The sequence below is a fragment of the Scyliorhinus canicula genome, chromosome 3 (assembly GCF_902713615.1).
Source record: "Scyliorhinus canicula chromosome 3, sScyCan1.1, whole genome shotgun sequence".
NCBI lineage: Eukaryota > Metazoa > Chordata > Chondrichthyes > Carcharhiniformes > Scyliorhinidae > Scyliorhinus > Scyliorhinus canicula.
This window is the reverse complement of record NC_052148.1, coordinates 244,230,450-244,255,176: the sequence shown is the minus strand read 5'-3', so window position 1 is coordinate 244,255,176 and position 24,727 is coordinate 244,230,450. Positions and strand designations below refer to the sequence as shown.

General features: G+C 48.6%; 1 protein-coding gene and 1 non-coding gene across 4 annotated transcripts in view; both read left to right on the top strand.

Moving 5' to 3' along the window:
- The window catches only part of slc7a11 (solute carrier family 7 member 11), a 242,286-nt gene that overhangs the window by 126,709 nt on the left and 90,850 nt on the right, over positions 1 to 24,727 (top strand). The gene's annotated exons all lie outside the window — the stretch shown is intronic.
- Positions 10,464 to 10,536, top strand: trnak-cuu. Its single transcript has one exon. It is a non-coding gene; the product is annotated as a tRNA-Lys (tRNA).

The window sequence follows — 24,727 nt, the reverse complement described above, 5'->3', positions numbered from 1 at the left end:
CACATAGTTAGACCGGAGCACCGCAACGTACACATCACATTTAGGGGCAGCAGGGTAGCATGGTGGTTAGCATAAATGCTTCACAGCTCCAGGGTCCCAGGTTCGATTCCCGGCTGGGTCACTGTCTGTGTGGAGTCTGCACGTCCTCCCCCTGTGTGCGTGGGTTTCCTCCGGGTGCTCCGGTTTCCTCCCACAGTCCAAAGATGTGCGGGTTAGGTGGATTGGCCATGCTAAATTGCCCGTAGTGTAAAAGTAAGGTTAAGGGGGGGGGTTGTTGGGTTAAGGGTATAGGGTGGATACGTGAGTTTGAGTAGGGTGATCATGGCTCGGCACAACATTGAGGGCCGAAGGGCCTGTTCTGTGCTGTACTGTTCTATGTTCTATGTTCTATGTTCTATGTTCTATGTTCTATCACGACAGCGAGTTCCATATGCTGGGAGGACGTTACAGCCTGAAAGGTACTGTCCCGAGCAAGGGCTTTTAAGTCACGCAGGAAGTCCTCTAGCAACTCTGCGGGGCGCTGGCGGCGGGTAGTGAAAATGTGCCGCGCGTAGACCTCGCTTAACGGCCGCACATACAATCGGTCGAGCATAGCAAGGGCCTCGGTATAGGAGTCGGTACAATTGAGTTGCGTAGAGATGCGATGGCTCACCCGTGCGTGCAGTAGACTGAGTCTCTGCTCCTCTGTAGTCTCGGTTGCCTTGAAACACCAAAGCCAGTGTAGGAAGATTTCCTTCACCTCTGCAGCCTGCGGGTCGAGTTCTAGTCGATCAGGTTTGAGGGCTGATTCCATAGTAGTTTTCTTCAAGTTTTCTAAGACTATTAAATTGATGTGACCATCAATTCATTCGGAACACGATTGGAAGTAAACTGTGGTTTTAATAGTCTTACAACTGAGCCTGCCTGCGACCAGAAGAACTGAGGGCAGGCTCACACGGCTGCAGCACTTTATACTTCCGGTAGTGGGAGGGGCCATGGGTGGAGCCAAGGGTGGAGCCCTGTACAAGCTCCTCATCTCCCCCTATGGGAAGAGCCGTGCAACGGCTCACAGACAGAGCCCACAAGGACACAATACCATACAATACAATACAGTGTGAATTACATTCACCACAGTCACTTTTTGGCAAATCTGCATATTAGAGCCAGACATCCAACCTCACTCTATTATGCAGTTCCCTGAGGTAACCAAGGCGTGGGGATTCATTCCCTTTGCCTCGGAGACCTTGGATGAGCGCCATTCAGTACTGGTCTCCACAAACGGGGACCAGATGGAACAGCACTCGTTGGGGCCTCCCAGTGCATCAGAGGCCCCCAGGTGCATGCCCTTTGGGCAGGATGGTACCTTGGCATTGCAGTGCCAGCCTGGTTGTCAGATTGGCGCTACCAAGGTGCCCAAGTGGCACTGCCAGCTGGCAGGAGCACTTCCACGGTACCAGGTTGGCACTGCGAAGGTGGTGCCCTGTATGGGTGTTGGGGGAGCCCCAGGGGGTGCCTAGGGACCCCTCATAGTGAGTCTGGGCTTGCCGGTGGGGGCGGGGGGGGGGGGTTCGGGGTCACATCGGCAGCTCCCGAGATTGGTGGTGTCCTGGTCACTCGCTGCACTGAGGAGTTCCAGCGAGCAGAGCTCCTCAGTGTTGAAAACAGGCCTATGTGTGGCCTCAGCTGCACATTCCCCGCTGAGGCCCCCTATCTAAAAGAGGCTGTTGATAGCGTTGTGTTTCTTGGCGCTGCGAATGCCGGGAAACATGCAGCTAAACGTGCTCGCTATGGGACTTTGTTCCCAAATAGTTAAATTGCACCCAGGGATACTTATCTAGGTACTATAAGGAAAGTTGAGGCCTCCCTTCATAAGTCGCCACATCTCTGTCCCAGCCTCACTATGCACTGATTGCAGTGCCCTCAGGAAAGGCCTTTGTGAGGCCTGGGAGATTTTAATTCTCAGACCCTATTACCTTCTCCATTGCTGGCTCGCACCTGAAATTAGCAGGAATTACATCAACTCCAGTAGCGGATATGTTCATGGGGGTTAAGCCACCACTACGGATGCAATCAAATGGTCCCTATAGCAAGGGGCTTCAATAAAGTTCAAAATTGGGGGAAGGGAAGTGGCAAGCGGCAGGGGAGGCCAAATGTATCCTTGAAGTGCTAGACGGAGCACTTCTGATCTCCCTGGCCTGCAAGGAACCTTGAAAGAGTTTTTTTTTAAATCGCTGAATCTGAATCTCAACTGGTCAGCTGTTGTTAGCTCAGGACAGTGTCGGTAATGGGTTGATGTGGAGAACCTGCCACTTAAAGGTCATTATCCCTGAGCCCACGGGGATTTGGGGGTGGCAGCTCAGGGATTCTCCCTCGCTCAGATGGGTTTCCCGTGCCTCCTGAGGGCACCCAGCAGGCCCTGTCAGGTTTGCCAGTGGCCTCCCTCTACTATAAGCGCTTCATGTCGAAGGGAAGGGCTGGGCATTGGGCAACAGGGGGGGTTGCTCACTGAAAGCTAGACCTCTGGCCTTTCATTCGACAACACCTCCCCCCAGCCTCATATCTCCACTCACCTGTAGTTTGGGTCCCTCATGGAGGTTTCCGGAGCGTGATTTCTCAGCAGCAGTCGCCACTCCCAGTGGTGTTAATGGGTAATGGAGAACTCCCAGCCTCTGATCAGCAAGCAGCTTCTGGGGGCCAGGATTTGAGCTGCCGGTGTCCGAATCCCGGGGAAAGCCTGGCACTGGCCACTGAAGGGTCTGGCAGACATTTTATTTTGTGAGGTCTCCTCCCACCGAAGCGATACTGATCTCCTGGTTCCCTGACTGGTGGGTGGGACTCTCATCAGGAACACCAGCCCTTAGTCTATTAAAATTTGTTTTATGTTGTGAGAAGCCTGGGGGTAAAGGTGTCATACAAAGCTGCGGGAAGGGGACAGGGGCGAAGGCGGTAGGTGTCATTTTAAAAGATCATTACAAATTCTGTTGTCAGAATAACAGCTTTGACACCCAGGGGAGCTCTGCAGTTGACTGATTTCTAAAATATCAATTTTGTGTATAAAAAAAAAAATCCAAGTGCTTTTTACCAAAGCATAGATTTTATTTGCCACCCAGTCACTGTCTGAAATGTTCATACATTCAAAACAAGCTGAATTTTTCCACTGTTCACTTATTCGGCGACTGTCCGTGACTACAATCAGTTTATCAGTTTGAGGCAAGTACAGATTCCAAAAGGTTGGTTGTCAGAATATTTGTTTTTTTAATACTCCTTTTGACTAACACAGCTGCTGTCAAAACCCGTCAGGGCAGCACGGGCAGCACAAGTGGATAGCACTGTGGCGTCACAGCGCCGGGGTCCCAGGTTCGATTCCCCGCTGGGTCACTGTCTGTGCGGAGTCTGCACGTTCTCCCCGTGCCTGCGTGGGTTTCCTCCGACTGCGCCAGTTTCCTCCTACAGTCCAAAGACGTGCAGGTTAGGTGGATTGGCCATGATAAATTGCCCTCAGTATCCAAAAGGGTTGGGGGGGGGGAGGAGGGGGGGGTTGTTGGGTTGTGGGGATAGGGTGGAGGTGAGGGCTTGAGTGGGTCGGTGCGGACTTGATGGGCCGAGTGGTCTCCTTCTGCATTGTATGTTCTATGTTCTATAGATAACGGGGCCAGAACTTTGAAGGTTTGGGTGGCACAGTTGTGCTCAGCCTGACCAGGCAAATTTAAATGCCAGGGCTGGATTCTCCGTCAGTGGGGTCCTCTGTTTCGCTGGCAGCGCATTCACGCCCGCGGATTTCCTGACGGCTTGGGGGTGCACACAGTGGGAAATCCCATTGGCCGGCTGCTGGGACGGAAAATCCCACTGCCGGTGGGAAGTGCGCCGCACAGTTCGAAGAATCCCCTAATCTTTGCTACTTGATGCTTTAGGAGACCTTACCACGCCCTTGAATGTCAGATCCAATGCACTTTAAAACAAAAGCAAAAAATGTTGGAAATACTTGGTCAGGCTGTGTGTGTGAAGTGAGAAACAGAGTTAATGGATTTGATATTACCCCACCTATGATGGGCAGGAATGTAGTATAAGGGTCTGACACAGATAGGGTTAATGTGGGACTGAGTATAGTACCGCCCACACAGGAGAGCATATAACACATAGCCAGGGTCAGTCTTGTGACGCACAGAGACGTGTATACCAGCAAGCATGGAGACAGCTCCTAGCTTGTACCCTTTACTGTATATTTTTAAATAGTTAAAAGAGTTAATAAAGCCTTACAGTTAACTATGTATGACTCCAAAGACTTTTTCAGACCTACAAAAGTGTGATCAACATCTTTTAATTGTGGCAGCTTATGAAGACATAGCGGAGCAAAATGAAAATGCTGGAAGACTGAGAAAATTAATGCAAAGCATCCTGGCCTGATAAGAAGCCCCAAAAGCAGAGCCATAGAGGAAAAATCACCAGTAACAATTTCCAAAGAAAAACCTGGAAGCTGGAGGCAGAAATGTAAAATTCCTTATGGCAGCAATTAAACCTCCTCTGGAAGTCCAGCTTCTGATCCAAAGGTGCAGAGTCAGCAGACCTTGCAGGGAAGATCTAAACTGTCTGGTACGCCAGGCTACAGCAAGTCCTGAGGAAAGTTTGAATAATTCAGAGTCAGAGGTGCAGCTTGAAAAAAACCTATTGCAAAAGTCTAATCGCTGAGTCATGCTCTAAAACGGGAAAATCGCGACTTCTAAACTCAAGCAAAAGCGATTCGACAAATTTGCAACTTTAAAATAAAATGCTGAGTAAGAGAACTCTGCAGGCAGTCAGTCCACACAGCCATTGTTGATTTTTTTTTTCAAGTAGAGCACGATCACCAGTGTAACGGAGCTCACCAGAAATGGCATGTGTGAGAAATCCCTTTGTCACCCAGTGAACGGTATCGCCATTTTGAAATTCAGAAAGTTCTTTAAGCAGAGCCTCCACTTTTAAAAATGTAACCATGGAACAGAATTCCACACTTCCAGATCAATTCAGACTAATCCAAGGCTCAGATCAATCACATAATTGTGGATTTTGGAGGAAACGATTCCTAAGATGCAGCATGCCTTAAGGTTCAGACACAAAGTGCGGGATACTCCGACCCCCCACACCGGGTCGGAGAATCGCCCGAGGCCGGCGTCAATCCCGCCCCCGCTGTGTCCCGAATTCTCCACCACCCGAGATTCGGCGGGAGGTGGGAATTGCGCCGCGGCGGTCGGCGGGCCCCCCGCGGCGATTCTCTGGCCCGCGATGGGCCGAAGTCCCGCCGCTGACAAGCCTCTCCCACCGGCGTGGATTAAACCACCTCTCTGACCGGTGGGATTGGCGGCGCGGGTGGGCGCTGAGGTCCTGGGGGGGGGGGGGGGGGGGGCGCGGGGCGATCTGACCCCGGGGGGTGCCCCCGCACGGTGGCCTGGCCTGCGATCGGGGCCCACCAATCGGTGGGCGGGCCTGTGCCGTGTGGGCACTCTTTTTCTTCCGCGGAAGATAACCCCTCCCCTGCGCATGCGCCGGGCGGATGACGTCAGCAGCCACTGACGCTCCGGTGCATGCGTGAACTTACGCCAGCCGGCGAAGTCCTTTCGGCCCGGCTGGCATGGCGCCAAAAGCTGTTCACGCCAGCCGGCGGAGCGGTAACCACTCCGGCGCGGGCCTAACCCCTCAATGTGAGGGCTTGGCCCCTAAAGGTGCTGAGATTTCCGCACCTTTGGGGCAGCCCGACGCCGGAGTGGTTCACACCACTCCAACAGGCCGGGACCCCCCACCCCGCCGGGTAGGGGAGAATCCCGGCCAAAGTCTGAAGCAGAGCAGGTTCATCAGGCCCCATTATTATAGAATCGTAGAATTTACGGTGCAGGAGGAGACTATTCTGCCCATCGAATCTGCACCGACCCTTGGAAAGAGCACCCCACCCAAGCCCGCACCTCCACTCCATCCCTGTAACACAACTTAACCTTTTTTTGGACACTAAAGGTAATTTATCATGACCAATCCAGCAAACCTGCACATCTTTGGACAGTGGGAGGAAACCGGAGCACCCAGAGGAAACCCACGCAGACACGGGGAGAACGTGCAGACTGTGATCCAAGCCGGGAATCGAACCTGGGACCCTGGAGCTGTGAAGCAACTATGCTCAGCACTGTGCTATCGTGCCGCCCCCAATGGATAACATTATTGCCAAACAGAGAAACAGTGAATCATCTGCTAACTTTGAAGAAGTACTGAAATAATTCAACATTTATTTTAAGCTGAGAAGCAAAGTAAAACTCAAAAATCGTAAATTTAACAGGCAGGTCTAGCAGCTGGGAGAACCTATCAATTAACACGTTTATGATCTGCAAAAGAGGGCAGAAGTTTGCAAACACGGTGGCTTAAAATCTGATTTCATCAGAGACAGAATAGTGATAGGAGTAGCAGACAATACACAGGCACACTCTGACTTCATGCAAGCAAAGGAAGATCTAACCCTGGAAAAGGCAATCCTGATAACTAAGCAGTCAATATTCTGTGAGCAGCACAGTACCATCCTAAGGGGAGAAAATAAACCGTGTGGCTGTGGCCAACCTCCAGCTCAGCTAGTTAAGCAACAAAGGCCGAGGGACATTACAGGTCAGAGAAATCAATACCAATACCAGCCAGAAGAGCAGTCATGCCAGTGCTGTGGAGCAAAGCACTCCCACAGGCAGATCACGTCCTGTTATTTCAGCCAGTGTTTTCAGTGCAACGCGACAGGACATTGTGTACGGCAACAAAATTCTGAAAGGCACAGAAGGCCCAAAGATCATCCACAAGATCGAGACTGTGTGAGGTCAAAGATCTTGGTTTCTCATTTTCGATTATGGACGTTTCAGTCAATGGGCGTTTAAAAAAATTATGTTAGACGCAGGAGCCAGTGTAACAGTCCTGTTGGACAATGAACTGCGGCTTAAAGACCTCTTGCTTCAAATAACAGACACACCACTCTACATGGGCCTGGAGGAATCCGACTTCCAACATAGCCATGATTCTGAAACCACTAAGGTGTGATGCGAAACAAATCTTTGAGCTGATGTATATCATCCATAATCAGCCATTCTCTCTCTTGAGCCTTGGATCTCCTCAAATCGCAGAAGATGTCAAGACCCCCCACTGTTGCTAACATCCAGAATGTTCAAATAAAGAGAGTTTCCTGACTGGGACTTCAGCTCTGAACTGTGGAGCAGGTTTGTCCATTCTCCTTATAGGTGTCGGACAACCTCCGACGCTCAAGCCAACCAACCACCTAGGAGGTTACAATGACGTCTCCAGTGGAGGATTTAAAAGACGCTCACAAGAGGGACATAATGGAATTTGCGACAGGGAGATCTCAGTTCATGCTCAAGGAAGGTGTGGACCTGATTAGCATTCATTTAAATACATTTTAACATTCAGCATAAGCTGAACGCCAAATCTTCCGGGAATATCAGATGTTCCTGCCCGTTGGCCTAATGTCATGACAGTGGGAATCATTACTGGTCTCCAAAACGGAAACCCAGATGTGATGACCACACTGGGGGTGCGGAGGCCAGTGTCATCGCCGGTTGGTCAGGGGCGTGGCAGGGCATTGGCCCCTGGCACCTTGGCACTGCCTCTTGGCACCCTGGCATTGCTCGTGGTGGGGCCTGAAGGGGGTGGGGCCTGAAGTGGGTGGGGCCCTGAAGCAGATGGCCCTGTAGGAGAGCCCATGGTGGGGGTTTGTTTCATGTTGGGGTGCAGAATGTGGGGGGAGGCATTGCCAATGTTCCAAAGACTGGAGATTAAGGGGGGGGCTGTGGAGGAGCTGATGCCCCGAAGACACAATGCTGGTAATTTGAGGAGGGAGGGGGCCTGGCCCCATGCTAGCGATAATGGGGAAGGAGGGGGTCTTTAACTAGGATTCAAAATAAGCGTCGTTCCTATCTCTGTGGAGCCGACTTGCATCCTTCGGTCCCACCCCTCACAAAGATGGGGCAAAAGCCCACCCCTTCTAAAAAGAGGCAAAGTGGGGGACGCTCTCGATGAGAAACCTGCCAGTGTCTCTGGGCAGAAACATTCCGGTTTTCAGTCGGAACCTGACACTTTGCCATTTTTTGCAAAAAGTGTGCCCAGTGGGTTAATGTGGAACTAAGTACAGTATGGCCAACACAGTGATGTAAGAGAGCACATGACCCACACCCAAAGTCAGTCCAGTGTTGGGCAGAACCATGTGTACCACCAAGCATAGAGACAACTCCAAGCTACTACCCTTTACTGCACATTTGTTAATAGTCCTAAGAGTCAATAAAGACTTATAGCTAACCTACGTGTGACTCCAAAGACCTCTTTAGACCTACTGAACCGTAACCAACACCCTGCAACATAGAATCATAGAATCATAGAATGTACAGTGCAGAAGGAGGCCATTCGGCCCATCGAGTCTGCACCGGCTCTTGGAAAGAGCACCCTACCCAAGGTCATCACCTCCACCCTCTCCCCATAACCCAGTAACCCCACCCAACAATAAGGGCAATTTTGGACACGAAGGGCAATTTATCATGGCCAATCGACCGAATCTGCACATCTTTGGACTGTGGGAGGAAACCGGAGCACCCGGAGGAAACCCACGCACACATGGGGAGGATGTGCAGACTCCACACAGACAGTGACCCAAGCCGGAATCGAACTTGGGACTCTGGAGCTGTGAAGCGATTGTGCTATCCACAATGTTATGTGCTGCCCTCACAATCTGGAAATTGAGATTACGCTGAATACCTACTTTGCAGCCACGATGAGCTGAATGAAATGCAACAGGAACAACAAACTTTAATAAAACAGCCGGACAGTAACTCTCACTACTGACAAGTTCAGCAGTTTGCCCAGTTTAGCTGCCAAGTATGCTAATTTTCAAATTTACCTGCATACATAAGAGTGCAACAACAAATTATTTAACTTCCCCAATGTGATCGGTGTAATTAGTCTCAAGTTTAACCTGGAATGGTCATTAAAAGTTTCCCAGTCACTCTGATATCTGAAATCTTTGTGCTCAGACAGAACAGCCAAACCACTTTACCTCCCAATGATATTCAGGGGCTGATGAATCGAGTAACTCAGTAAGAGGATGATGTGATGTTTGGTTTAAAGTTCCCGTCAGTAAATCCTCCTCTTTCTAAAAGAGTTTCCAAAGGAATTTCACTCTCAGTCCAGGAGAGAAATTCACAAGGTTCTCTCTTCCGGCTTCCGGGTCCAGGACGGCCGCGCATGCGTCCTGCTGCACATTCAGCTGAGAAAGATGGCGGCTGCGCATGCGCTCTGCGGCATATCACCCCCTAAACAGATGACAGCCGCTAACAGGGGCCGATCAGAGAGAAAAACACCGATGCAGCCGCCACATTCGGTACAAACACACCGAACTGTATCAGAAGTGCCGGAACCAAGTTATCACATTGAGGAACGTAATGGAATAATGGCGGATACGGCATCCAAGAATGCGGGCACGGATGAATATGCCCTATCTTCGTCACATGAGCCAGAACGCGCAGGCGTCACAATGCCCCGCTCCCGGAAGTCGCCTCTCTGTTCGGAGCATGCGCGGTGCTACTCCTGGCTGAGCGCAGCCACAGTGAGAGTTCCGGAGCCATGAGGTCATGTTGCAGTTGTACAAAACTCTGGTACGGCCGCATTTGGAGTATTGCGTACAGCTCTGGTCGCCTCATTATAGGAAGGACATGGAAGCTTTGGAACGGGTGCAGAGGAGATTTACCAGGATGTTGCCTGGTATGGAGGGAAAATCTTATGAGGAAAGGCTGATGGACTTGAGGTTGTTTTCGTTAGAGAGAAGGTTAAGAGGTGACTTAATAGAGGCATACAAAATGATCAGAGGGTTAGATAGGGTGGACAGTGAGAGCCTTCTCCCGTGGATGGAGGTGGCTAGCACGAGGGGACATAGCCTTAAATTGAGGGGTAATAGATATAGGACAGAGGTCAGAGGTAGGTTTTTTTATGCAAACAGTGGTGAGGCCGTGGAATGCCCTACCTGCAACAGTAGTGAACTCGCCAACATTGAGGGCATTTAAAAGTTTATTGGATAAGCATATGGATGATAATGGCATAGTGTAGGTTAGATGGCCGTTAGTTTTTGACTGCCCATGTCGGTGCAACATCGAGGGCCGAAGGGCCTGTACTGCGCTGTATCGTTCTATGTTCTATGAGGAAGAGGTTTACCTGTGACACAAAAATGATTTAACACTTGAGGAATGAGGAAGAAAGCTAGAGGGAAAACAAGGCAAAGGATTACATGATAAATGGCAGGACAGGACTAGTTAGACCAGAGCTAGATTCCTGTGCACAGGAAGATTGCACCAGAGAGAGCACAGAGTGGATTTAACAACATCAGCCAGAAATTGTCAATGTTTGCTCTGGGGAAAGTTTGGATAAACTGGGGCTGTTTTCTTTGGAACAGAAAAGACTGAAGGGAGACCAAAATGAAATTAAGAAAAGCAGCCTGGCTAGCTCAGTCGGTAGAGCATGGGACTCTTAATCCCAGGGCCGTGGGTTCAAGACCCACGTTGGGTGCTTCAGCTTCTTTAATCTGAGAACATTGAGCTGAACTGTTTACGGTAGCACAGTGGCTAGCACTGTTGCCTCACAGCAACAGGGTGCCGGAGTTCAATTCCCACTTGGGACACTGTCTGCGCAGAGTCTACATGTTCTCTCAGTGTTTGTATGGGCTTCCTCCCACAAGTCCCAAAAGACTTGCTCGTTCGGTGAATTGGACATTCTGAATTCTCCCTCTGTGTACCCGAATAGGTGCCGGAGTGTGGTGACCAGGGGATTTTCAGAGTAACTTCATTGCAGTGTTAATGTAAGCCTACTTGTGACAATGATAAAGATTATTCTAAACATATAGGGGCTTTTCACAGTAACTTCATTTGAAGCTTACTCGTGACAATAAGTGATTTTCATTTCATTTGAAACCTACTTGTGACAATAAGCAATTTTCTTTCTTCTCTTTCTTATCGGGTCCAAGCAGTCTCATTTCTGCGTAGCAAAGCCTTCCTGAATGACTTGCATCAGCTGCTCCATAGACTGCTGGGTCGGCAATGCAGAGGTCCGAACCTCTGCCATGCTGTCTCCTGTTGCAGCTGCAGCCCAAGCCTTTTCTGTCTTATTGTTTCTGTCCTTAAGAGCACTTTTAGTCCTTCTCTCCAAGCACCAAAGTGGGAATTCAGCAAACAATTGCCACTAACATCCGTTTTACAATTCGTGTCCGGTAGAAAATTGGGGGAAAAGGTCCAAAAGTCGGACTAGAGAGGGCGCCACCAAATGTGCGACTTACTCCTTCATAGCCGCCACCGGAAGTCTCTGTCTATTATTAATTTAATGTCCCCTGAAACGTCAGCCATCTCCTGGGAAACCCACCCCTTTAATTATGACAATTAGGAAAGAGACAATCATTTTAAAAAATAAATTCAGAGTAACCAATTATTTTTTTCCAATTAAAGTGTAATTTAGCTTGGCAAAACCACCTACACTGCACATCTTTGGGTTGTGGAGCTGAGACCCACGCAGACACGGGAGAACGTGCTAACACCACACGGACAGTGATACGGGGCTGGGATCAAACCCAGGTCCTGAGTGCGTGAGGCAGCAGTGCTAACCGCTGGGCCATCAGAGACCATTCTTTTAGTCAGACAAATAAATGCGTCATCCTGTTAAGGAGATGGGTGGGAGGAGTTCGAAACACCTTGTGGAGCTGCGAACCTGAATTTTAAAAAAATTTCCCAATTAAGAGGCAATTTAGCGTGGTTCCAGTTTGGGCTCAAATCATCAATGAGGACTCAGATCTTTGGGAAGGAAGGAAACTCTGGCAGGTGGGCGGGGAGGATTCACAAACACCAGCTGGAGGCCCAGGCAGAGGAGAGGGAGGAAGAAAACTGAGAGCGGAGGAAAGAAATGGCGCAGATAGTGAGATGGGTTTGGATTTCAGCCCAGGGAGAAGGGAGAGTGTGTGGGACCAGGAAAAAGTTCAAGAGAAACTAGAATTGTCTGTTCAGAATTTCTATCCTGGACTGACAGTGATGGCTTTTGGATTTTTTTAATTAAAGAAAAAGTACTTTTAGAGCACCCAATTCATGAGGTGTTGAAGGCAGTTGTCTGGGAGGCTCTAAAAGCGGTGGTGAGGTGATCACGTTTAAGGCTAGGGTGGATAAAGAGGAGAGGTTGAAGCAGCAGAGGGTAATAGCTGAGATGCAGGAGGTAGATATGAGTTATGCAGAAGATGGTGCCCAGCGAAGTGTGCCCAGTGGGTTAATGTGGAACTAAGTACAGTATGGCCAACACAGTGATGGAAGAGAGCACATGACCCACACCCAAAGTCAGTCCAGTGTTGGGCAGAACCATGTGTACCACCAAGCATAGAGGCAACTCCAAGCTACTACCCTTCACTGCACATTTGTTAATAGTCCTAAGAGTCAATAAAGACTTACAGCTAACCTACGTGTGACTCCAAAGACCTCTTTAGACCTACTGAACCGTAACCAACACCCCGCAACAAGGAGAGGGTTGGAATGGAGGGCATCTTCCAGTTCTGATGAAATATTGATCTGAAATGATGGTGGTGATATTAAAGAGAAGCAGGGAGAGGGCAGTCGACGGGAAAACAGGTAAAGAACCTCACAGCAAGCCGAAAACTTGAACATGTTTTTGCCCCTTTTCGCAGCCTAGCAATGGGTCTGGTTGACAGCCTGGCCAGCAGCCAGGGAGGACAACCAGCAGGAAGAGGTTGCAGCTGAAGGGTTTGGTAGTCAGGTGTGGGGAAAAACAGCATTGATTTGACAAAAAAGGGTGCAAGAGGCTACAAATGGGAGGTTGCTTTTGATGAAGAACAGAGCTATGTGTTATGTTTCTTAAATGAATGCTAGAAGTTGTTCAGCAGTTGAAGGATGGTTTATTGTGCTCCACAATAAATGACTTTGTTAATTTTTACTTACAGAATAGCACTTGTAAAGATACTGCTTTTCTATGCTCTGCAACTAGGCCTGACCACACTCGCAGCCCTGAGCTCAACTTCTGTCCCTGTCCTGCTCCACCGTCTCTCCAGCCAAAGTGGGCGAGGACGGGCCTTCGGCATCACTCTTATATGTCCCCGTGCTGCCCCCTGGTGGTACTTCCATTTCCCATCAGCCCCTTCTGTACATACTCAGGCGAGGATCACTACATCCCCCTTTTTCACTTTTTTTTTTAGTTGCAGAGCTGTAACTAAACACAAATTCAAACACAGTTAGGTTTATATACAAAGACAAGGCAGAGCAATGATATTGTTAGCCCATGTTCATAAGTTCAGACGGTTGGATGCACATCTGATCCGGGTAGACCTCCTGAATGGGCATGGAGATCCAGAGTCTTTTCTGTCCATTTGGACACCTGCTGCTGGAGTTCCAGGATGTTACATGACAGAGTCCCGCAGATCTAATGTTGGAAAAACTTATCGACGAGGTGTAACTTTTAGAAGGTCTTGGTGATTTCGTCGAAACAGTGTTCCATCGTCAGACTGCACAACGTAGGATCGTGGCGATATTTGGCGGAGAACCGTCGCCATGTTAGACCAGCCCCCAGCCGGGTGTCGCAACCTCACCGTATCGTTGATTGCCAACGGATGCAGTACTTTTGCCTGCTGGTCATAGTGCTGCTTTTGCACCTGACGTTGGTGACGCATCTTATCCAGGACAGGCGAGTGATCGGGATTGGTGAATTGTAGTGCCGGTAATGTTGTCCGCACATCTCTGTTGAAGAGCATTTGAGCCTGTGATAGTCCAGAGCTCAAAGGTGACGAACGGTATGACAAGAGGGCCAAGTGTATGTCGGACTTTGAGTCCGCAGCCTTGCTGATTAGTTGTTTAATAATGTGGACACCTTTCTCCACCCTGCCATTCGATTGCGGAAAGTGTGGACTCGATGTTACATGCTTGAAGTTGTAGTGCTTGGGGAAGTCCATCCATTCCCAGCTGGCAAAGCAAGGACCATTGTCGGACATGATCGTCCGTGGGATGCCATGCCTGGAGAAGGTTTCTTTGCAGGCCTTGATGACTGATGCCGCTGTGAGATCCGGGAGTTGCAGGACTTCCGGAAAGTTGGAGTATTAGTCGATGAGCAGAACATAGTTGCGGCCCATGCCGTGGAACAAGTCAATGCCAACTTTGTCCCACGGTGACGTGGCCACCTCATGCTGCTGCAGTGGCTCCTTTCATTGTGCCGGTCGATGTCTTTGACACGTGTCACAGGTGAGCACCATGTTCGTTATGTCCTCGTTTATCCCTGGCCAGTAAACGGATTGTCGTGCTCTCCTTTTGCACTTTTCGGCACCAAGGTGCTCCTCGTGAATCCTGCGGAGCATGTCCGCCCGGAGCGCCATTGGGATGACGATTCTGTCATTCCGCAGTATTATGCCATCCACCACGGACAGTTCAATCCTGACGTTTTGGAACTGTGGGCACCGCCCTTTTGGCCAGCCATGCTGAAGGTTTTGCATGACTTGAAGGAGGGTGGCATCCTCCTGTGTCGCCTGACGAATTTGCTGCAGCCTCTCGTCCGTTGCTGGGAGTGTCTCCTTGCACCACTGTCCATGAGCTTCCACATCATTGATGGAAGCCAGTGGCGGGTTGTCAGCGTCCATGACTCGTGATAATGTGTCAGCTATTACAAGGTCCTTGCCAGGGGTGTAGACCAGCATGAAGGCGTACCTCCGCAACTTCATCATCATGCGTTGTAGGGGCGGTGTCATATCATGTAGATCTTTGTCGATGTTTACCAGCGGCCTATGATCAGTTTCCACGAGAAATGTGAGGCGACCGTACACATAGTGGTGGAATTTGGTCACGCCTGTGATCAGCCCTAGGCACTCCTTCTCTATCTGTGCGTACCTGCACTCTGTGGCGGTCATCGCTCGTGAAGCGTAAGCCACTGGGACCCAGTCTGACTGGTCATTCTGTTGCAGTAGCACCGCACCAATTCCATGTTGACTGGCATCGGTTGAGATCTTTGTAGGTTTTGCCAGGTCAAAAAATGCCAGCGTTGGAGCTGCCATCAATTGGTGTCTCAGATCATCCCATTCACCTTGGTGCTGTTGGGTCCAGGCAAACTCTGTGTCCTTCCTTATCACTTTCCTTAACGCCATCGTCCGTGTTGCTAGGTTCGGTATGAATTTGCCGAGGAAGTTGATGAATCCCAGGAACCTGAGCACCGCTTTCTTGTCATGTGGTCTCTGCATGCTCTGAATTGCGGCGATCTTCTCAGCGTCCGGCTTCACCCCGTGCTCTGATATTGTGTCGCCCAGGAAGGTCAGAGAGGACTGTGCAAAGGTGCACTTGGCCTGGTTGAGCTTCAGTCCAAAGTGGTGGATTCTTTGGAAGACTTGCTTCAACCTCGCAATGTGGTCTTCCTCTGTCGTTGACCATATTATGATGTCATCCACATAGACACGGATGCCTTCAATGCCTTCTATCATCTGCTCCATTATTCTGTGAAATATTTATATGCAGATATAATGCCGAAGGGCATCCGATTATAACAGTACCTTCCAAACAGCATGTTGAAGGTGCACAGCAGGCGGCTGGAGTCATCGAGCTGCATTTGCCAGAAGCCCTGTGAGGCATCAAGTCTGGTAAATATACGAGCTTGTGCCATTTCGCTCGTTATCTCCTCTCGCTTGGGGATAGGGTAGTGTTCCCTGCGAATGTTCTTGTTCAAATCCTTGGGATCCAAACAGATCCTGAGTTCACCAGACGGCTTCTTAACACACACCAGCGAGCTGACCCAGTCAGTCGGCTGTGTGACTCGTGAGATAATGCCTTGAGATTGGAGACGTTGGCGTTCAGCTTTTAGCTTGTCCCGCAACGGAGCCAGCACCCTCCGTGGGGCATGAACGACCGGTATGGCATCCTTTTTGAGCAGGATTTTGTATTTGTAGGGTAGCGTACCCATGCCAGAGAAGACGTCGGGGTACTCGCTGAGTAGCAGCTGTATGTCATCAGCAATGTGTGATGAGTCAGCCGCGTGCATGAAGATCCTTTGAATTAGCCGCAAATCCTTGGAGGCTTGAGCACCTAGCAGTGAGGTTCTTTTGTCGCCTACAATTTCAAATCGTAGTCCTGTTGTGACTGTCTTGTTGGCAACTTGTAGGTGGCAGGATCCCTTTGAGGTGATCTGGTTTCCATTGTAATCAGTTAACTTGCATGCGGCAGGTAACATCTCGTGCGTCCCTGGGACGGATGCGAGATCTTTGCTCGTCATCAAGTTTGCGGACGCTCCCGTGTCCAGCTTGAACGTGATGGGGAAGTCATTGAATTGCACCGTAGCACTCCATTCGCTTGTGGAGTCGATGGCATGCACGTGTCGAGGCTTTGTTGTCAGCTCCTGTGGATCCGCAGTGGCGTTTATGATTCCAATGCCGTACATGTTCTCCCAGGAGTGGAATTCTTCGTGGTCGGAGAAATTTTCTTCAGATGCCGGAGTGTCCATTACATCAACTGTGCGTACTTTAAAGTTTCCATGCCTTTGTATTGTGGAGTAATATTTGGCTGTGAACTGACATTGGGAGGCATAATGGTTCATTTTGGAGCATTTTCTGCACCTTTTTCCTTGTGCAGGACATTGTCCTTTTAAATGGGCGGAGCAACAGCGATGACACATCATGACGTCATGCGTATGTTGCGTTCGCGCATGCGCAGCGCGACTTTCTGTCTGGGGCCGGTATTATGAGAAGTGCGCATGCGCGTACTGAGTACTTCCGAGGTCACGTCTTTCGGGATGGCGCGCATGCGCAGACGGGCCGGCGACCGGAAGAGAGAGCCTGTGAGGAGTGGTCACCATTCTCACATCTGCCTCGTGGTGCGTTTTCTCCATGTTTTGTTTGTCAAACAGCTCCAGTAACTGTTGTTTTTTCTGCTCCTGTAGTAAGCATTTGTCTATGGTGGTTTTCAGTGTTAAACCATTTTGCAGCATTAATGATTCTTTTAGATTTCCGTCGACAAGACCATAGATTAATTGATCTCTGATGATTGAGTCTGTTAAATCAGTATAGTTGCAGCCTTGTGCTAGGAAGCGCAGATCTTTTACAAAGTGGGAGATAGTCTCCCTTTTTTTTGGAATCTGTTACGCAGGGTGAAATGGTCCATGATTTCATTGGATTGTGATTTACAGTGGTCATCAAATTTTGCCACTATCACTTGATACTTAGTTTTATCTTCAGTATCAGCATACGTAAAAGAGTTATAGATGTATAGCGCCTGCTGGTTTGCCGTTGAGAGTAAAAGTCCAATTTTCCTGTCATCGGTGGCTGCATTTAAGTCCAGAGCTGACATGTATAGCTGAAACTGCTGTTTAAACATTTTCCAGTTGCTATTTAAATTACCTGTAGTTCTCAGGATCCCTGGAAGTAGCGTGTGATCCATTGCTTCAGAAGGTCGTCTTGAGTCGAGAGGCTGCGAAGTCTTCCACAGTCGGGCGGCCGGCCTGTTGCGTTGGTTCTTTTTGTTCAAAGAAGCCACTCCTGTACCATGTTATGTTTCTTAAATGAATGCTAGAAGTCGTTCAGCAGTTGAAGGATGGTTTATTGTGCTCCTCTATAAATGACTTTGTTAGCTTTTTACTTACAGAATAGCACTTGTAAAGATACTGCTTTTCTATGCTCTGCAACTAGGCCTGACCACACTCGCAGCCCTGAGTCAACTTCCGTCCCTGTGCTGCTCCACCGTCTCTCCAGCCAAAGTGGGCGAGGGTGGGCCTTCGGCGTCACTCTTATATGTCCCCTTGCTGCCCCCTGGTGGTACTTCCATTTCCCATCAGCCCCTTCTGTACATACTCAGGGGAGGATCACTACACTAGGTAAGTGGGTGTTGAAATAAGGAGGAAGGTCGGTGATGAGCAGACATGATTAAGTAACACAAGGGATGATGGTGCAAGGCAAAAGGGAGTGTTAATGGGATAAGTAAAGAAACACAATGGGTTCTGAGGAGGCAGTGAATGGTTACCGTTCCCCTTCCCCCAAACTACCTGATCCCTCCTTGACAGGCGGCATTGTGACACTGGTTAGCGATGTGATCTCACAGAGCCAGGGACCCAGGTTCGATTCAGACCTTGGGTGACTGTGTAGAGCAGGGGTGGGCAAACTTTTCCGTGCAAGGGCCACATTCAGAAATTCACAATTTTAAAGGGCCGCATAGTATATTAAGTAAAATAATTAATATTTTAAATAGCCAAAATAAAAGGTCTTTAAAGAAAAAAAAGCACATTTATTTGAAAAACAAAGTAACTCAGTAAGTAACAGAACAATGTCAATGAGAATGATGCATCTGACTGCAGTCATTTACCAGTTTGTTGAAATCAGGTGTCAAGTTGCTTGTGCTGATCCTTAACACTGACAGAAGCACAGCCTAGCCGAGTCAACGATAAAAACGTGCGTAGTGGGGTGGATGAGTGGGGCTGCCTTATTGGTCGGTTTAGTTGGGTGTGCGACCAATAGGAGTCCAGGTGACAAACAATAATAAGGCTTATTGTTTGTAACCTGGACTCCTATTGGTCGCACACCCAACTAAACTGACCAATGAGACAGCCCCACTCATCCACTCCACTACGCGCGTTTTAATGCGGCCCGCCAATGAGGTGCCCGGAATCATAACCGGCATTTTTGAAAAGCAGCCGGGGAAAAGCCGCTGAAGTAAATGCGCTTATTGAATAAGCGCATTTATTTCAGCGGCTTTTCCCCGGCGGCTTTTCAAAAATGCCGGTTATGATTCCGGGCACCTCATTGGCGGGCCGCATAAAAACCTTTGTCGGGCTGCATGCGGCCCACGGGCCGTAGTTTGCCCACCCCTGGTGTAGAGTTTGCACACTCTCCCCGTGTCTGCGTGGGTTTCCTCCAGGTGCTCCGGTTTCCTCCCACAGTCCAAAGATGTGCAGGTCAGGTGGATTGGCCACGCTAAATTTCACCATAGTGTCCAAACGTTGCATAAATTTCCCATGGGTTAGGTAGGGTTATGGGGCTACAGGGATGAGGGGGGGGGGGGAATGGTCCTAGGTCGGGGCTTCTTTCAGAGAGCAGTGTAGACTCGATGGGCCAAATGGCCTCCTGCACTGTAGGGATTATACGATTCTATCCAACATTTTCTGTTTTTAATATTGGTTTATTTTGTCCTGTACAATTTTAAAATTGCCAGTTCTTCTGTTACGTTCCCATATTTCATGTCCTACATTGCTGGAACATTGAAACTAGTAACAAAGAAAGATAAAGGTCCATCCAGCTCACCTTCTATCATTCTACGGGTTGCATGAGATAACAATAATGGAATTGCTGACAACTCATAACTACCAATCTCTGCCAGTTTGTCAACAACATACACAAACATAGCACAAGGAAAATCCAGCTTTGGGAAGCATCACATGTCACGTCTTTCTCATTTACTGTATCCCAACGTGTTATTTTCTGAAAGAGATCTAATTAATTTGCATTTGAATGAATCAATCAGTGCTAAATGGTTCCATCATCCCTGTAGCTCACTTGTTCCATAAATTGACCACTCGTTGATTGAAATCTTGTTTCAGCACAGTTATTTAGAATAAACACCTTTTCAGGATGTGTGCGGGATGTGTCATCTGGTTCTACTGTTCTGGACTAGGCAAAGTAATAATAATAATAATCTTCATTAGATCACAAGAAGGATGACATTAACACTGCAACAAAGTTTCTGTGAAAATTCCCGAGTCGCCACACTCCGGTGCCTGCTCGGTGGGCCCCGATCGCGGGCCAGGCCACATGGGGGCACCTCCCGTGACCAGATCCCCCCACGCCCCCCCCCCCCCCCCCCCCGAGGATCCGGAGGCCGCCCGCACAGCCAGGTCCCGCTGGTAAATACCTGTTGTAATTTACGCCGGCAGGACCGGCCTAAAACGGGCGGCTACTCAGCCCATCGCGGGCCGGAGAATCGGCGGAGGGGCCGCTGCCAGCATCCGCTCACTGGCGTGGTGCGATTCCCACTCCCGCCAAATCCCCGGCGCCGGAGATACCCTGTTCCACAACAGCATCAACTCATTACTGTTACATGGAACTTGAGTGCGAATCAGGCGTCCAGCCCATTGACACAAATAAGTTCAAATGGCCCATTTGCAGTCTCTGGTCGGTACGGGAAATGTAGCTTGCTGCTGCCACCAGGAGGTACCGAAGCATCGGAACCCGCGCTGGACACGACGGGCGATTCTCCACTGCACGGGGACCTCTGCTACCAGTGGCGGAGAATTGACCCCTTTATTTGGTAGTTTCAATTTGAAGTTGCCTAACTGTGGAAGTCACAGGGGAGGCGGTTGCCCTGTTAAATTTGTGCAAGCCTAATAAATAACTGGTTATTTGCCTTTTTAATGTGGTTGGGAATTTTGCTTCAAGTCAATGCATTTCTGATGATAGTTACCACCAGCAAGTGAGTGGCTGCAGGTTACTCATTCAGTTGGTAACACAATAGCCTGCTGTTAACTGGAGAAATTCTTGCTGAGCGTCACACAATAGCATTAATTTTACATGATTTTATATATTGAACTAGGAAAAGCAATTAGAGGCTTGCCTACTTTCACCAAAGGTTGACCTGCTGGTATCAAAGTGTGAAGCCAGTGTAGCGTGCACAATAATTTTAACAATAAGAGTTTTATGATGCTTTCGCTATTGACAATAACACTCGAGCTCCATGTAACAGTAATGAGTTGATAATGTTGTGAAACAGGGCACAAACAGTGGGCTAGATTGTAAATTCCTGGGCACAAAACGAGCATTGCAACTTGGCTGCCTATTGTACATACTGTCCAGTTTAAAATTCCATTGATTTTTAACTTGCTCAGATGGCAAGGTGAAAATATATCCCTATATATTCTATTCTTTCAGAAGGGAAAACACACCGATTTGCTCTCTCAGGTGGTCACTATTTCAGAAGAAGAGCAGGAGAGTTTTCCCTGCACGATGGCACGGTTGCGCAGTGGTTAACACTGCTGCCGAGGACATAGGTTCGATGCCGGCCCCGTGTCACTCTCCGTGTGGAGTTTGCACATTCTCCCCGTGCCTGCGTGGGTCTGACCCCCACGACCCAAAAGGATGTGCTGGTTAGGTGGATTGGCCATGCTGAATTGCCCCTTAATTGGGAAAAAAAAAATTGGGTACTCTAAATTAACTTTGAAAAATTTTAAAAAGGAGAGTTTTCCCTGGATTTGTATCCCTCAACCAATATTGCTAATTGGCCATTATCGCATCGCTCTCCATGGGACCTTGCTGTGTACTGTCTTTTTTGTTTGTGCACCAGGATGTCGGGCATCGTGAGCAAGACCAGCAGTTATTGTCCATAAGTAATTGTCCTTGGAAATGTGGTGGCCAGCCACTTTCTTCAATACAGTTGAATGGATTGTTAGGCCTTTTTAGAGGACAGTCAATAGTCACATTGCTGTGGATCTGGAGTCAAATATAGGCCAGATCAGGCTATTAGTCAACCAGGTGGGTTTTTAACAACAATCCAATAATTTCATGGCCACGATTACTGATGGAAGCTTCAAGAGTTGATAATAGATGAGGCACTCTTGTCAAAACTACGGGCCATATATATTTAAGATCATCATTAATAAATCCAATGAGGAATTTATGCAAAGAATGGTCGAAAATTGAAAATCCCACAGGGAGTAGTTGAGATGAATAGCATTGATGCATTCAAGGTGAAGCTGAATAATTGGAGAAACTTAGAGAGAAAATGGGCTCAATTCTTCACTTCCTGCTGTTGGCATCCTGGATTGTGATTGCTTCCCGTTTACACTCCCACGGGGAACATAAATTTGTTGCAATTCTCCAGTGGCGGGAGGACCAGTCATCCAAACGGAGAATCTGGTCCACACACTTTGATTCTCAATTCCTTTGAGCCTGTGGCTGCTTCGTTTCCGCTGCAGTGATTGGAGATTTGACTGAACGGCAAATCCGCGCTGGCAGTGGGAATGAGGCGGGCTCACAACAGAGAAGCCTGCCCACAGTTAAACAATTAAAGAACTATTCAAGGATATATGGGATTAGATATTTGGGATAATATAGTACCAAAGTTTAAATCCTGAGTTCAAAGTTTGGGCTTACATTCATCAAATAACTTCTTGTTTACTATCTAAACTAAAAAGAGTTTTCTTTTATATACTGATTTGGTAAACTGAGGATCTCAAGGTACTAGTTTAATCAAGTGCTGTCTTCTTTCTTATTTGTCTTGTGGTCTCTCTGAAATGTCTGCAATACAATTTTCTGTAAAGGTTAAGAATTTAGATTGCTGGTATTGGGCTGGATTCTCCGGAACCTCGCACCGAATTCGCGGCCGGCAGGGCGGCGGAGAATCCACGTTTCCACAAAAAATCCCGCCGGGGGGGGGGGGGGGGGGGGGGGGGGGGGCCTTATAGGCAGCCGGGGAAAGCTTGAGCGGTGGTTGAGGGTCGGGCGCCCGGCCGATCGGGGGGGGGGTCTCTTTTGTGGGTCTAGCCCCGTGGTCCAAGTCCTCTATGGGGCACGGCGCGTCCCCCGCCGTGCGCATGCGCGGCCTCCGACCCGGAGGTGCGAGATCAACTCTGTGTCCCTGCTAGCCCCTGCAGGGCTAGGAATTTGTGTCCCTTTGATCCAAGTTTTTCAGGCGTAAAACTCTATCGTTATGACTCCGGCATGGGGACATAGTCCCAACAATGGAGAATCCAGCCCATTGTTTCTCTTCAAAATAAAGTCTGCTTCTTTGTCCAACCTTTCCCTTCAGGCCAGGTCAAGTTCATTAAATGGACGGGGTTCTAGATACCCCATTGACAATGGTGGGACCAGAAGAGCCTGCCATCGACTAATGGCAGAGCGCCTCCACCGTCACATCCAAGGGCGGCGGCGGGGGGGAGGGGGGGGGGGGGGTGGAATTCCCTCCCAGTGTTTCTCACTGCAGAAGATCCAGAGCTTGGTTATTTTCCGGTTGGATCTTTACAATAATGATCCCTGGGATGAAGAGCTTGTAGTATGAGGAACAATTGACGACTCTGGGTCTGTACTCATTGGAGTTTAGAAGGATGAGGTGGGATCTTATTGAAACTTACAGGATACTGCGAGGCCTGGATAGAGTGGACGTGAAGAGGATGTTTCCACTTGTCGGAAAAACTAGAATCAGAGGACACAATCTCAGACTGAAGGGACTATCCTTCCAAACAGAGATTTTTCTTTTTATAAATTTAGAGTACCCAATTATTTTTTTTCAATTAAGGGGCATCTTTGGGCTGTGGGGGGCAAAACCCATGCAAACATGGGGAGAATGTGCAAACTCCACACGGACAGTGACCCAGAGCCGGGATCGAACCTAGGACCTCGGCACCGTGAGGCAGCAGTGCCTTCAAAATAGAGATGAGAAGGAATTTCTTCAGCCAGAGGGTGGTGAATCTGTGGAACTCTTTGCCGTAGTAGGCTGTGGAGGCCAAATCACTGAATGTCTTTAAAACAGAGATAGATATGTTCTTGATTAATAAGAAGATCAGGGGTTATGGGGACAAGGCAGGAGAATGGGGGTGAGAAAAATATTAACCATGATTGAATGACAAAGCAGTCTTGATGGGCCGAGTGGCCTAATTCTGCTCCTATGTTCTGGTCTTATGGTCTTAACTTTAATGCAGTCCCATTTGATTATGACAACATCCGACCAGCAGAGACAGCCTGAGCTGTTCTTCTTTAAAGCAGATGTAAAGGTTCTAATTGTCACAGTTTGAACAATAGCACTCAGCTCATCTCAGACTCTTGCAAGAAATCCATCCTTGTTCGTTGCTTGTCATTAATTGAACTTGTGTTAATTAGGTTTTCTTTCACAGCTGTTTTTTAAAAAGCTTTTTGTTTCATTAGAGGTATCAGTTCTGTAGAATTAAGTACTGGCACAACAGCAACAAGTACAACAATGTTCAACAAACAAAATACAACTGTGAATGCTGAAGACCCAAAAGCACGAGTTGTCATTATTGGAGAGTTCTCGTACTACCCTGGCCAGCATTCTGCCTCAACCAGTGTCATGTCATTATCATGTTATAATCTTTTTACGACCAAATAGGGGGGGCGGCACCTGTTTTCATATGTTCTGGCCCCTCCAAAACAGTGTCATTGGTGAGTGCGCCACACGCCATTGGGACGGACTCAGGGCGTTTCTCGCTCCCCTGACCGCGATGGTAACCTAGGAGATCAGAAGAAGTTCCAGTATATCCTTACTGAGATTCTTTCTGTCAGTCTTTTGATAATCATAGATTTTCATCAGCTCGTCTCATAATTATAGGCACTGGTCTTTTTATTGCCTGTACCCTGCCTTAAGACTGCAACACAAACAAGACACAAGGTCTTGCATACCAAATTCTGTTTAGGTGCTTGTTTGCACAGATGGAGTGACTATTAATATGTTTCCACTGACACAACCCTTATGCTCTCACAAAGATCAAGCCAGCAAAGTGACTAATTTGACTTAATATATCAGCCGGTAATTTCAGTCTCCACCATCGCGGGCTTCCCCACAGTGGAGCCATTCCAATCTCCCATTACTTTGGTGGGATTAGGAGATCCTGCTGACGGGAAGGGGCTGCAAAATCCCAGCCATCATGCCTCATGTATATTCTCATAGCAAACAAATTGCTGAAAATTAATCAGTTACATCATCCTTTCTGTCCATATTACACCAGTAAGGCAGGGGATGGGTCAGTGTGGAGGGCAGGGGGG